The following is a 15,920-nucleotide window of genomic DNA, read 5'->3' as shown; positions in this document are numbered from 1 at the left end:
GAGCAAGTGTGACAGTTACTGCGCCTTTCCCTTCCTGTGAACCAATTTAACTTTTAACTCTCCTTATAAACCAATGTAAAATGTACGGGACAAAATATAACGCACGGGCCTGCTACGGGCTGTATAGCGGTGCCATCTCCGATTCATTTATTGATTTATAAGAAGGGAAAAGGCGCGGTAACTGTCTCACTTGTTTTCTGTGGACACCTCAACCACGCCGTAAGGGAAGAGAGGAAGCTGGGAGTGAAATTAGAAAGAGAGAAAGAGGAGCCGTAGTGGAGGGCTACGGAGTAATTTCGACCACCTTGGGATCTTTAACGTGCGCTGACATCGCACAGCACACGGACGCCTCTTCGTTTCGCCTCCATCGAAACGCAGCCGCTGCGGTCGGGTTCGAACACGGGTACTCCGGCACAGTAGTCGGGCGTCTTACCACTGCACCACCCGGCGGGGTGGGTGCCTCCGCTGCCTAGTGCGGACAGAAAATAGAGAAAAGGAAGAGGGAGAGAAAGACGCCCACCGCAACAGCCATCGTCCACCACCGAGGCGTGGGCTGGTGCAATGATGGCCTACAACAGATAAAAATACGCTGACAGGCTAGCCTCCGCCCGAAGCGGTGGTGACCTAGCAGTCCCAGCCCCATAGGGCCAGGAGCAGCCGCCGCCCTCCTTCCCCATACGAAAGTACAATCTTGATCTGGTAGGTGTAGGTGTCCACAATTACATGCATCCACTCAAAAGTACAATTCTTCCTTTTCCAAGAACCTAATGTAAATAAAAATTATGAAAAAAACTATGGATTGAAAAGCAGGTGTTAAAGAGGATACGGCTGCAAAACTTACAACTTTCGCTCTATCACTAGGTTCAGGTCATGCTTAAACTCCCGCAAGGCACCACACACCAGTTCAGCCTGCAGGTGGTGAGGACACCAACGGGTTCGGCTGCATTCTCTTCAACCTGCATATCTCCGCCACATATTTTACATGCACAAGTTTGTGCTAGAATTCTGACATGTTGATATCCAGAAGAGCATAACCGTTATCACACACGACTGGTATTTCTTGCATCGACGCGCAAAGCTTTGGCCTCCAGGAACTCATCGGGCCTGCTGCTGGCGTTCAAGGGCCTTCGGGAGAACTATTTCGTGCAGCGTCCAAAGCATAATAATTTGAATTACATGACTCTTGAAATATTTTCTGTCTCCCCATCTTGCACGTCAAAACATTAGCTAGGGTTTTGCTTTAGTTAAATCCGGTAGGTTGCGTAAGCAAAGCCGACGTAGCTTATCTTTGTTCTTCTTCTTCGGCGCGGGTTGGTACCGACCGGGTTTACCCAAAAGCTCTAAAGGTCAAACATGGCTGCCGACCAGGTTTACGCGACGGGCTGAAACCTGACATAGTATTGCTTACGCAATAAAAATATTACTCTCTTGTTAAGTCTTATTGTTGTTGAAAGCCTACGCTTCCTCTCATCGTTGCCTCTTATTGGCGTTCGTACAGTCCTACGTATAATGATAACCGGTTTACGGGACTAAAGGCGCAGTATCTGTCACTTTCTCCCGCAAGTGTGTAATTGAATGAAACCGCTCTTGTCGCGTGGCATTCCTTGGCGCGCTTTCAAGTGTGGCATGTGTGGCATTGCAGATGGCAGGAACGCTAGGCAAGAACTAATCTCGCGGAATCTCGCGGAATATGCCAGATCTCGCGCACAAATCTTGCACACAACTCTTGCGAACGAGATTTTGTTCCATGAGCCTAGAAAAGTTTTCGCCCTAAAAACTTCACGCATGCATTATTAGCTCGTTGTCGCAAAAGACGTGCCACATTCACCAGGGTTACAGCTACCACTGCTCAACACATGAAAGACATGTGAAACTGGCGAAACAGCTTCGCAGGCTCAGCTCGGCTAACAACTTGAGCAACGTGGCCAGACGGCCTTGTCTTTCGGCTAAACTCAGGAAAGTTATGTTTGTAGTAGATTTATGGTGTAAGCAAGTTACGAAAAACAACGTGCGTAAATAGAGAGTTGTCATTGGTCGCTCTGCTTTAAGATTGCTGCCCTTAAAGTGTGGCGCATTCATAACGCTTATGAATTCATGAACGTTGCAATTATTTCTTAGGTTGCTTAGCGCCGCTATCTCTTCTCTTGAAGTACTCAACGAAACGTACACATAGCATCGTAGCAGCATTGGTATATCACTAGTAAGCGCTACCTTCTGCCACTGCCTGAATAGACGACAAATAAGTCCTCCAAATATCGCCGACTTCAGCCATTTTGGTTTAGTGAAAAAAGAACATTTCCTTTTCCATTTAACTTTTGTATTCTGCAATAAGCATTGTTGTTATGGTATGTTTGTCCGCTTACTTGATGTCTTAGTACATGCTTATCTCATGGAGGGGAAATGCAATGTGACATGAGTGCTTTACGACTGCTTTTTAGCGTCATCGGCAAAACACCCAGTTGATGGACATTATCAGGAGCCCTTTATTACGACAAAAAATGTCTCCCTAATCGTTCGTAGCACAGTGGTGGAAGAAGTGGCCTTAGGCACTGTCCTGTGCCTGAAATGCGCACGCTCAAGCCATGCGGCGTTATGAGTGAGGAGAACTTAGCACGTGAGCTGGCGTCATTGTGTAATGCGTGTGACGAGTGGCCGCACCCTGACTGAAGTGAAGTTGTGCTGCAATGGTGTACATAGTGTAAATAAATTCTGTATCCTGCAATTAGAGTGATTGGTCCATGTAATCGGGAGAGGAGTGAAATTTGAAGAAAACAAAAAGAAGAAGAAGAAAGAACCTGATATTTAACGTGTCCTGTCGACAAATTGATAATGATGATGATGATGAAAAGATTTATTGACATTGGCTTAGATTATGAGAAGGCTGGTCGGGTCCCTAGTCCAGAACACCGTTGGTAAAAGCCGCTGCCCGTGCTCTTTCGACGAGGGCTCGTTGTTTCTCGAGGTCCGAGCTGGACAGGGCCGTCTCCCAGCCTTCCCACATTGGCTAATTTATTATTTTAATACTGGTATTTTGTTGACAAGCCGTACCATATGGTATAAGTTTGCCTCGTGGCCACAAACTTTGCACTGTGCCGAAAAGGATTCGGGCTCAATGGCGTGAAGTGTTGCTGGATTATTAAATGACATCTGACATCTGACAGCGTAAAGGACAAGGAGCATTTTTTTTTTTGCTGTATATTCACAGGTCGCCGACTGAGGACGTCGAGTCGAAAGCTACCTCGAGAGCGAAGACCGGCAGAAAGGCGAAGCAGCAGAGTGCCTCGGGGCCAGCAGCAAGGACCGCTTCGGATGGTGGTTTTCCTGAACAAGTCGCTTCTTCCCGGAGCTCGGAGCCGCCACCACTCACAAGCAGTGCCCCTGTTGGCAAGACCCCGGTAGGGAAGACTATCTTTCGCCATTTAGACTGCATTAGAAACCTTGTCGCGGAGAACATCCTGCTGTGTTACAAGTACGAAATCAATGCACAGTTTGCACAGCGGGCATAACACATACCGGGCGAGAAGTACGAACAGCGCATCGCGTTTTCCTTCTCACCGGGTCAGACAGATGATCATGGTTCGTTGTCTTTACGACGCCGCGAAAGATGCGCGTAAATTTTATCAATAGTCTAATACTGTTAACGATAGAAATCCCATAAATTAATTGAACCTAAAGCTTTAGACCCGCATGGTTACCGAAGCAAAACACACTTCGCGCATACCAAAAAAGCGTAAAACATCGCCGCCAGCTTAGCAACAGACGGGGATATTGGCATTCACGCTCTTATTTCGTGACTAATATTTCTTTTATATCACGCTGTTGTATCAAGATAACCATTCTTTTTATCTGCTAAAAAATGCACGGGCCTTCTACTGGCTCTGTAGCTGAGTCACCTCCGCTGCCTCTTGTTGTTGTGGAGGTGGTGGTAAAGCATTTATTGCGGGAACCAGGGTACATTACAAGGGTTGCTGTGGTTCCTGATCCCGGCTGGTATCTGTCAGGCCGTGCATGGCAGCAACCGCTTCAACCCAGTCAACCAGCATCTTTTGTGCTGCTGGGTCCGAGCTGAAGACCACGATCTCCCAACCCTCTTCGTCCGTGAGGCCCCTTTGGGGCGGTGGCTTAACATCTTCGCAATAGAAACATTATGTGATTGCAGGTAGCTATAGGTGCGCCACATAGAGAGCATGTGGGGTCGTACTGGCCCCGGTGTGCCAAGGGCAACCAAGCTGGGGAGGGAAAGGTTTAGGCTTGCAGCTGTCGCCCGATTATTTTTTGGAGTTTTGAGAGAGAGGTGGGAGGTGGGGGATATAAGAGTCGTTGTTCTAGGTACTGAAGTGTTATGTCATGATAGGTGAGAAGTCTGTCCCGCGTGCTTCCCCAGTCTTCGGTCGCTCGGTTGACGTGCGCTCGAGCAGTTGAGTATGCTACCTCGTTACCAGGGTTGCCTGCATGGCCTGGTACCCAGACGATGTGGATGGGTCGGGGAGCTGTGGAACTAGGGGTTAAGACTTAATGAGCGACTGGGTGTATTTTTCCTGTTGCGAAATTTTTAATGGTCATTTCAGAATCGCTGAAAATGAGTGTGGCAGTGAAAGAGGAGATGGCTAGCGCTATGGCTGCCTCTTCGGTTTCTGTAGACGTTTTCGCTTTGACAGAGGCAGAAACTATGTGATTGAAGTTATAAAAAATTACAATGAGTGAGTGAGTGAGAAGACTTTAATCACACCGACATAGGCCTTGAGGCAGGGGCTCATCTTGGGGGAGGGTCTCCTTGCCGGCTTTCCTGCGTGGCCACAGAGAAGGTCTTGGAGTAAGCCTCCTCCGCCAGGCGTAGGATGATCTTTTGTTCATCCACATTCGGGTTGCGGATGTAGGACTCCCAGGTAATTTTATCAAGGGGATAAGTTTCTTTAGCTTCCGGAGAATCGGGGCATTGCCAGATTAGGTGATTTTGGCCCGAGGTGCGTTGCAGAGATTGCAAGCCTCTGGGTCCCCTGTCGACTCATTATGCAGAGTAACATGAGGAAAGAAACGATTGGCCTGAATTTTTCGCCAGGCCCTGCATTCTCAGGGTATAACATATGCCATGAGGTGACTATTCTGCCGCGTCTACGTAGGCCGCTTCGGCGTCAGTTGTGCGTACTTTGTGTAATGCCTTAGCTCGAGCTTTTCGTCGTACCTTGTGGTGAGCAGGGTACATATTTATAGGTAGGGGTTGTACGGTAAGGTTGTCCCGGATGTTTTGGGGAACTAGGTGGCTGCTTTCAATGAGTGAACCGATTAGTTGGAGTTTTAGCGCTGCGAGAATGAGCCTGCCCGTCTCTGTGGAGGAAAGTCTGTTGATCTGGGCAGTACGATGAACTTCCACTAGTTCTTGGATTGTGTTGTGCACTCCCATGTTTAGGAGGCGTGTGGTAGGAGTATGTTTCGGGAGGTGGTTGTGGCTGTAGGAATAAAAGAAAATGCACGGGCCAGCTACTGGCTCTGTAGCTGAGCCACCTCCGCTGCCTCGTGCGGACCGAAGAGAAAATAGGCAAGAAGGAAAAAAAAGAAGACGAACAGAAGAGAAAATAGATGGGAAAGCTAAAAGATGAGGGAGAGAAAGACGCGCATCGCAACAACAGCCGTCGTCCACCACCCAAGCAGTGGCGGGTGCAATCGGCCAACAGCTAAAATTCGGTGGCTGGCTAGCCCCCGCCGCAAGCTGCGTTGACCTACCGTCCCAGCCCCGCAGGGCCAGGAACTGCCACCCTTCACCACCTCCCCTGCCTTCCCTCGGGTATTCCGGCACAGTAGTCGGACATCTTACCGGTGCACCACCGCGGCGGAGCTGGTAGCTTACGATATCTTTTCGTATCGATCCAGGCATCTGTGCAGCGCTTTTCATTGGACGCTCCCTCGAACGCCGCTCCACACAGCATACAGAATCAAAGTACAGTAAGACCATGACGGTCGAAATCTGTTTACTGGAAAGAAAAGGCGCATTATCTCTCCTATTATCCGCGGGTACCTTAACCTTGGCGTAAGGAAAAGAAGGAAGGTGGCAGCGAACACTGAGAGAAAGAGGTGCCGTAATGTAGGGCTTGGAACTACAACGCAATTTACACGCTCGCCTCATCGCAGTTTAGGGATCCAAAGTGCCCCCGGGAATATTTTACTCTGCCTCCGGTTTATAATACTTTAGCATCATAAGATATCTCTGTATAATAGCTATTCCTAAAGCATTAAAAAGCACTGTATAAGACTGTGTAAGAAACCTGCGTAAACTACAATTCACCTGAGGTAATGCAGCGACAGCTCTATTTCTACTGCACGCTCCAAAAGAAATAGATGTAGAACTTCGAAAAACAGCAGAGGTTAAAAGGTCGCTATTCACTGTGCACAGTGGCAGACATCAGCAGCCGAAGGGAGATCAGTGAGACGAGATGTTTACTTTAAACCTTGAAAATGAGTAGTCTTCAAGATGCAATTAGGCACCACTTTGATCTAAGCTTTGCATTTTATTGTCTGCTGCAGCGAGACCAAGAGCGAGCGGCGTCTGACGCAGCACTCCCTCTTCCCGCCACCGAAGAGAGACGCCCTACCAGGTGAGCAGGACTACCTCTTCGTCAGGTGAAAAGCGCAGTGGGTTGAGAGAACCTGCAAAACGTGGCGTCATCAATTGCAGTACATAATAACACATTGTATACTTGCTGAAGTGAGCCATGCTCCTGCTATTATCTTCTATTTCTGCACATTGATATAAGTGTTAGATTACCGCCAGGGAGAACTTCGGCAGCAAAGCCATTGGCTATATAGGCCAAGAGTAGTACCAGAAAAAGTGCCCAGAGGCAGCGCAAATATTACAGGAGAAAAAGCTGCATGACAAAAGGTGCACTAGGGCCATTTTTACCTACACTCCCTACACCAGTGTTGCAAATCTCCAATAGTGCCAGTGGAGTTGTGCAACACTTCTGTAGCTGTTGGAGATAAAACAAATTGGCCTTGTAATTGCTCCCATTTATCTTTGTCGGCAAACGCCATGTTGGCTATTTTGCATTAGAATGCACCTTACAACCGCGCGATATGACGAAAGACAAGAAGGCAACAAGACGAAGCGATCTAACTAATACCAATCACCAACTAGCCCGCCTTTTTCTGTTGGGGCATTTTGTCCAACTGGCTTTGTTGAGCATATGCTCCCTCTTACGCTGTGTGATTGTTGTAAATATTTGGTACCTGCGGCACTTTTCACTGCATCAGGGCCACATCTGATTACAACCCCGCTGCAGGGGCTTAACTGGTGATGGTGCTCGACTTCTGAACGCAAACGATGTCGGCTCAAATCCTGTGCGCGGTGGCCGCTTTTAATGGAGGCGAAGAGCAAGGCGTTCGTATGCTGTGTGATGCCACAGTGCATTAAATAAATCCATGTGGTCACAATTTCCTGAGACATCCATCCGGAATTTCTCATAGCCTGATTTGCTTTGGGACGAAAAGGGCTAAAAACCGAACATCCATCCAAGTTCTGCCCCGCCGCGGTGGTACAGTGGTAGGACGCCCGACTACTGTGTCGGAGTTTCCGGGTTCGATTCCGACCGCAGCCGGCTGTTTTATGATGGAGGCGAAATGAAGAACACTTCGTCTGCTGCGCGATGTCAGTGCTGTTGCTGTTGTGGCTATAGGAAAACGGAGAAGAAAATGCACGGGCCTGCTACTGGCTCTGTAGCTGAGCCACCTCCGCTGCCTCGTGCGGACAGAGGAGAAAAAACTGATTTATAGGAAGGGAAAGGCGCGGGTAATTTAATTTCTCCAGTCTTCTTAATAGAAGTTAATTTCTCTAGTCTTCTGCGCTGTTCGTCAGCAGCTGTGGGGATTGATTTAGAGGAAGGGAGAGGCGCGGTAACTGTCTCACTTTTCTTCTATGGACACCTCAACCGCGCCGTAAGGGAAGGGAGGAAGGTGGGAGTGAAAGTGGAAAGAGAGAAAGAGGAACCGTAGTGGAGGGCTTCGGAGTAATTTCGACCACCTGGGGATCTTTAACGTGCGCTGACATCGCACAGCACATAGACGCCTCTTCGTTTCGCCTCCATCGAAACGCAGCCGCCGAGGTCGGGTTCGAAGCCGGGTACTCCGGCACAGTAGTCGGGCGTATTACCACTGCACCACCCCGGCGGGACAGCCGCCACTTCAGCATACTCTTCCATGTCGACTGCCTGCATTTGCTCTCAAAGAGGAGAGAGTGGCAGCCCGCGCTTCTCCCGTGATGTCACTCGGTTCGACGCATGCGCGGAGCGCATGGCTCCGGCGAAGGTCCACCGGCGCGCGCACAGCTGTGGTTATCCTGAGACCACGGCATACGCGGGACTTGGAGTTGACTAGCCTAGTGAAGCTTTTCATTTCAAAATTAATAACCCTCGGAGAACGAGGCTAAGAAGAAATCCTTGCAGCAGTGTGGTTTTAGGTGCGGCGGTGCCGCAAAGAAATGCTTTTGTGTGCATAAGAGGAGTAAGTCTGCTGGGCAATGCCATCCTTTTCTATTGTTACATCCCAATATCTATTTTTATGGTTGCAAGCTTTATTTTAAGGTACGTTTGGGGCCAAGATGTGCTTTGATAAAAAAAATTTGAGCACTTTCTCAGGACAGGTATGGTAGGTTAACAACATATCTCCCAGATTTTTTACATGGTCTGAGCACTGGAGTAAGTCAGACAGGATAGGATAGTATAAACTTTATCGCTCTGCTTTATAGATTTAGTGCTGACATAGTTTTTCCATCTTCTTTTTGTCGATGGCTTGGCTCCTTCTCATAGGGTTGGAGCCGCTACTCCAGGGCAGCCCTCAGTTTTGCTGTTTGCTGTGCGTAGATGACCAGTCCTCGTTAGAGGATTGGGTTGCCGCTGGAGAGCATACTCTCCTACTGTTCCGCACTCGGATTTTCTAGTTTGTGAAAAGTTTTGTTTTTATCGCATTCCGAAATGATTTCAAATAGGGTGGATATAGCACCGCATCATGGACGGATGTTTCTCGTTGTTGCGCATGCAGACGCCAAACAGCATTTACGACGCGTGATACACTCAGAAAAAAAAGACTTGTCGCGATTTGCGCTACTTTGGCAAGCTCTGACTTTTCGGCAAAAAGACAGCCTTGTAATCTTGCCTCTGGCCGGCGCATCAAAGTACATCACTAAATTGTTTAAAATTATTATGCGGCCATTAAAATAGATTTATGCTGTTCTTCTATACACGGCAGTGGTTTTCTGTTGCTTGCTCCGTTTATCCTATTTCCGTAAGACAGTAACCCCGAACAATTTTTCCCTACAGTTCGATTAAAAAATATGCTTTCTGAAACATCTGAAAGTGTTTTCTGATAAGTTGCATTGCATGTCCGCACGTCCTACGCTTCACCCTGCCCCGGCGGCACAAACACCCCCCCCCCCCCTTATATTGGTGAAATGTTGGCAAAGCGCAGATTCTATATTGGGCCAGACATTGCCAGCACTGCACCGATATTGAGCCAATAAAATATGCTGCCAGTGAGGTGCCTAAGGCGTTTAGGGTGCTCGAATACCTAGCCTGGTTACTCGCGTTCGACGCCGGTTGCGACGCAGCGCTACGGCGGAAAGCGTTAACGACCATGCTCTGCACAATATCCGGTGTTGTGAGTGAAAAATCACGGGCATGGCTATGGCAGGTGTTTTTTAGCAGGTGAGACTGCCTGGTGCTGATAGGCTGACAGTCCGTGCAACATCGCCTGACCATGAAACATTAAAGAAACTTGCAACTCGGGCTCCTCCTTTGAGATTGCTCATGCAGCACATGCCTGATTTATTTATTTATAGGAAGGGAAAGGCACGGTAACTGTCTCACTTGATTTCTGTGGACACCGCAACCGCGCCGTAAGGGAAGGGAGGAAGATGGGAGTGAAAGTGGAAAGAGAGAAAGAGGAGCCGTAGTGGAGGGCTACGGAGTAATTTCGACCACCTGGGGATCTTTAACGTGCGCTGACATCGCAGAGCACACTACGCCTCTTCGTTTCGCCTCCATCGAAACGCAGCCGCCGAGGTCGGGTTCGAACGCGGGCACTCCGGCACAGTAGTCGGGCGTCTTACCACTGCACCACCCCGGCGGGGCCAGCACATGCCTCATGCGGACAGAGAGAGAAAGTAGAGAAGAAAGAAAAAGAAGAGGGGGAGAAAGACGCGCGCCGCGACAGCCCTCGTCCACCACCTAAGTGGTGGCGGGTGCAATGACGGCCTACAACCGATTACAGACCATGCGCTCAATATTGGCGCTGCGCTAGCAATGACCGTCCTCCTTTAGTGCTGGTCGCTGCCAACACAGGGCCAATGTTGGGTCCATGGTTTATGCTGTCTGAGGAATGGCTGAGTTGGAAAATAAACATTCCTGGACCCTTGGCGATAAGGAAGACATTCCAGAGTTACGCCACGCGGGCACGTCCGCGCGTTTTGTCTAAGCTGGGGCATTACCGATATCAACGTCATGTGGTGTGTTACGTAGCTCGGTAGCTTATGACTATGTGCTTTGAATATGTGCGAGATAACTGAAGAACAACTTAAACGATCAGAGCTTAAGCGAGCAGTAAAGTGGGTTCACGCAAATGAGAACCCTTAACAGGCACTGCAGATGGGAGCCATAAACGGTATAGCGTCGTGCCCTTATGGTAATATTTGAATGCGCCCCGTCCTTGAAAGCGATCCTTGTGAGAACGGAAATCGAAATACACAATTGTTAGAGTTGCCATCTAGCTTGTTAGCGTGTGTCCTGTGCTTTATCGTAAGTGTCTGCGCCATGAAAACCGCTATAGAAAGAAAAGAATGAATCATCACTTTCACTTGACCTGTGCAATGGGCGTTCCTAAAGCAACCTAAATATATTTCTCTGATGCCAATTTTTATACCTGATGTAGCTCGTTCTTTCACAAACCGAGTTTCACTTTCCCGGTAAAGTAAGGAAATTTTAATGAGCTCCAAGGCTGGTAATATCATAATGAAAATGTCATCCAAATTACCGCACAGGCTCTGAGGCGAGAAACTAAACCGGCCTTTGCCCTTAGATATTCTTCTTTCCACAGTTTTAGAGATGCTGCTCCTCTATTTTATTTGCTTACTTTTGGTACTCCAGGCATACTTTTTGTCTCTAACAAACGCCAAACCTGCAGCGGGTTTCCGTTCGTACGTAAAGAGGTTGCGGACTGTACAAGCTCGTCGCGTGACCTTCTAAACGCAGTGTCGTCGTGCCAGCCCTGATATTCGCTGCGGTGGTGCTCCTTATTGTGTCCATCGCGGTCGGCTTCATGGTCTGGAAGGGCCCCACCCAGACACCCACCTCGCCGCCTTCTGCTTCGGCAGCAAATCCTACCTCGCCAGGCAGTGGTACTTCGGCAGGAAGTGCTACGTCGGGAGGGACAGTGCAGACAGGAACAAAGACTGATTGCCCAGCCATTCCTAACCTCAGCAGTAGCGCTGCCGTGGTAAGGCGTGTTCTTGGCTTTCGGATGTTACTGGGTTGGCTAAGCAGCACAAATGAACAAACGCACGGTTGTGGGCATTATGAGCGCCAAAAAATGTTTAGGAATTAGGAATTACGACAAAATGCTCGGGGATCAAAAAAGGGACAAAAAAGAACAGCTTATGGCAAAGCAGCATGCACCAAAACAACACACAAAAATAGCGCAGTGAAACAACTGGACAGGAAAAAGCAGAAACTCTCGACAATACTGCACGTCAAAGATATCATATCCGAAAAAACAGCACATATATGAAACTGAGCACAGACAAAGCAACACAGCGAGAAAACAGCACACGGAACAAATAGTAAGACTACAAAACAGCACAGGGTAGTACAGTGGAGCACTATGGGAGTGGAGCATTATATGGTCGTCACCAGGCAACACATGCAGCAGCCGAGTTTGGAGTTACATTGTCGGTTTGTTGGTTAATGATTGGTCATAGGTTATAATTCATAACCTGAACCAAATATAGAGCTTGGCGAATTTGGGGCTACTAGACAAATTATGCTTATTTCGCATCTTAATGAAAGGAACAGGGCAATGACAGAATGTGTGAATATTAGAAAGATGGACGAGTTGAAGGCTGCTTAAAATGCGGCGATAGCATAACACTCAAATTCAGTCGCTAGCGGAGCTGATCTGTTCGCGTCTGCCGTGGTTCGAAATCTACTCTCACACGGAAGGCTTAGATTTTGCTTAAAAATCCTACGTCTTGAGCAAAAACTAAGAATCATCTACATAACAGAAAATCATTGATGCTGGTTTCAAAAATCCCAGAACAGAGATTAATTTTTATTATCAACGCTACCAGTGCACTTTCTTGCCGAACTCCGACTTCTACAAGTTTAAATTTGCTGTACTTGTTCTCAATCTTAATACACTTGCCTCATTAAACATTCTACCGAAAACACAATTAAAGCTACTGTTTAAACCTAAACATCTCATATTTTTCGAGACTCGACTAATTTAGAAAGATAATAACGCGTCAGCACAAAGTAACTACACTCTTAATCTGATTCCACATAAGTTGAAAATATGTTGAAAACTTATGAGTCCTGAACATACTCGTCAAATGGAGAGCTGTGGGGTACCAAGCACATACACTCGGAAGCATCTATGCTTACCACTGCTGGGCAAATCCCACTAGACGTATTTACTTGGACCAAAGAAAGGCCGAAACGTCGAACAGTATGCATCACCCCCTAATGTACTCGAGCTATTGTAGATGCCTGCAACGAGAGGGAAAATGGCGATCACTTCATATTCTTGGCGTGTCTGCGCATTTTCTTCGATACAGCCATCGCGAGTACCCCCCGAAGACATTGCTGAAGCATTCAGCCGCCTAACGAAGCAAGCTGTATAAGGGACGCGATAGGTAGTGACACGTGTTGATCCGTGCATAAATAATATATCGGGTATCATTACTAGAAAACTAACACTTAACAAAACACTAGGCATCTTCTTCGTGGAAACATCCTCTCTTAGTAAAAAAAAATATGAAATGCCAATATTCAAAATGATCCTAAGGGCAGCTACGCCTTCTACCTAATATTGAGGTCTCTCTTTCCACAGCGTCAAACACAGAAGTATTTGTGTTCGTATCAACTTAAGTCTGCCTACTTTTTGTCTATCAATATATAGCACCTTTTTAATCATTATTCTTGCTTTATGAGCTTTTAAAATGCCTAAAAACAAACCCACGCAACCAAAGACGCTGATATACCTGCAGCGACGCTGTCATCAGCGATGATGCTCCAGACGAGAACGGTTGCTGGTATCTGCGGTAACAGTAACAGTTTTTTATTTATTAAATTCAGCTCATTCTATTTCTGACTATTGTGGTATTCTCAATAATAGCTTTAAAATAAATCCAGGCATTTACTGACACGCTCTTCAAGCGACTTAAGCGGCTCGGCAACGCTTTGTTCATAGAAGTGCATAAATTTACTATTCTACCTTTATATCGTGTTACGACGTCATTGTTTGCAGACGTGGGCTACTAGTGAACAAACGAGACTACCACAGGAAAACAATAATAGGTTTTAAATAGTTCTGCCATGTTTATCGAGTCCACAGCCGGGCATTTGTTAATTTAGAGATGGAGCTGTCCAATGAAGCAAAAAAATATTTTGAAAAAGTCGGTAGCCTGACCCATTACACATTGCCATGTTTGTTTTCCACATGACACACATTGCGCTGTCAAAGATTGTTTTCCTCTGGTGCATTAAAGGTGCGCCTATACCGCTTGGATCAATTACCTTGTAACCGCTGAGTACCGAGGGTCGGAGCGCAATCGTTGCATTCGTATAGCAGGTGGTGTCAAAGAGACTACACCAAGGTGGCCAAAACCTGTTGTGTAGAGCGAGTGATTAGTTGCGTTTGATGATTGAGAACAGGCTGCTATTGTGTCTTGGTATGTAATTTCATCGACAGGTGCACTTCTACATTTTATTGCGAAGTAATTCTTAGTGGTCTCCACGGGAAATGCATAAGATACTGAGATGCACATGAGCGCCACGCGAGTTATACAAAGGAGGCAATGATAATAAGGATATTAGGAAATAAAACATAATTGTTATGCTTATAGCACCTAATAATATATTTTATTTCGTAAATATTTTGTTACGGTGTAATGACTTAAGGTTGGTCTATAGGTCGTCGACTTTGAATTAGTTGAGTTGAAATACATCTGATCTACAGTAACTGAGAAATCTTACGTAATACTTTGAATTTCAATGAGAAGGAGCAACAGCAAAAATGCTTGAGCATGTCTTAAAAATGGCCTCGGAGCTTCTGCGCTTACTATACATCTGGTCGGGAATATCGCAGCACCTGTATCCGTACCGCGCTTCCCATGAACGCTAAGAATGTGCTGTGTCTCTTCTCCGCCAGTTATCAGGGAAGCATAAATGCTGTCGATGGACAAAAGCAGCAACGAGCACCTCTTCTCTAAAGTGTCTCTCAGAAGCCTCGTGTAAAATGGAGTGTAAGAAACACATTCCACACCGCCACAAAGCGAACCACTGGAATCCCCTCTGCTCTTTGTATGCAGGCCATCACCTCGGTGGGTAGAGTGATGGGCACTACGGCATCCGTGGGCGGAGTGAGTGTCTCGCGATGGCTGGGCGTCCCATACGCCCAGAGCACCATGGGTGAGCGACGCTTCGCTAAACCTGTGCCGATCACCGTATCCGACCAATGCGTGGTGGTCGATGCCGTGAAGCCCAGCCCTCCTTGCGCCCAGTGGGTCCCAGGCACAGGAGTGGTGGGCAACGAAGACTGCCTCCGCTTCAACATCTGGGCTCCCGCAAAGAATGTTTCGGGTGGCGATGCCAAGAGAAGCCTAGTGCTTGCGGCAACTGGACATTGGTTCCAGAGAGGAACCAATGACGTGCCCCAGTGGGAGGAATTGGCGGCACAGAGTAAAGTATTATGCCAGATTTTGTACGCTTCGTAGAACGCCGCGAATCGGAAAATAAAAAGCATGGTTGGTCAAAAAGGCCACATTGTATAACTGTGTAAACCCGCGCTACAAAGATACAATGCACCACATAACCAAGCTGAATTAACGTATTAAAGATCGTACGGGGAAAGTAAGCGCAAACAAAGAGACAAACACAAGAGAGGAGACAAGACAACGCGCTTTTTTACCGACGCTTGTGACGAATGCGAAGACACACAAAGAAAAGGGCCCACAGCATGGGACAGAAATTGAAGTAGAACTTGTTGCTGGGCTAGTTGGTTCATGATCGTACGGGGAAAGTAAGCGCAAAGAGACAAACACAAGAGAGGAGACAAGACAACGCGCAAGACATCGTCACAAGCATCGGTAAAAAAAAAGCGCGTTGTCTTGTCTCCTCTCTTGTGTTTGTCTCTTTGTTTGCGCTTACTTTCCCCGTACGATCATGAACCAACTAGCCCAGCAACAAGTTCTACTTCAGTATTAAAGCTCGTGCGCGGTTGTGATTAGCGTGTCAGACACGGAAAAAAAGGGCCCGAATGCAATAGTTCACGATTTGCTAATTTCTCAATTTTCCTAACTTTTATTCCTTTGGTTTAACTTACCACGCTCAATTTATTTATGAGAGAAAACTTGAAAAATAAATATTACAACACATAGGCGCAGGTACTGGCGGTAACGTAACGAGAGCACTTACAGGCTCTGTTCTAAAAAATATCGGTTGTTGACGTCGGCGTCGACATCGTGACCGAATAATGAACTTTCCTCAGGCAGATGAGATGGCCGGGTACTGATTTGTCGGAAGGCTGTGTGACTCCACGAGAACACGTGGCATGGCCGATTTGACAAGATCTGGAAAATTGGCTAGCTCCCATGAGATTTGAGATAACGTATGGTTGAACTCACAAAGATTTCTGCTTGTCAGACAACTTCTTAGGCTGTGCCG

This window comes from Amblyomma maculatum, chromosome 9 (genome assembly GCF_055883805.1).
Source record: "Amblyomma maculatum isolate TAMU_Amacu chromosome 9, ASM5588380v1, whole genome shotgun sequence".
Taxonomy (NCBI): Eukaryota; Metazoa; Arthropoda; class Arachnida; order Ixodida; family Ixodidae; genus Amblyomma; species Amblyomma maculatum.
This window is presented reverse-complemented; position numbering follows the sequence as displayed.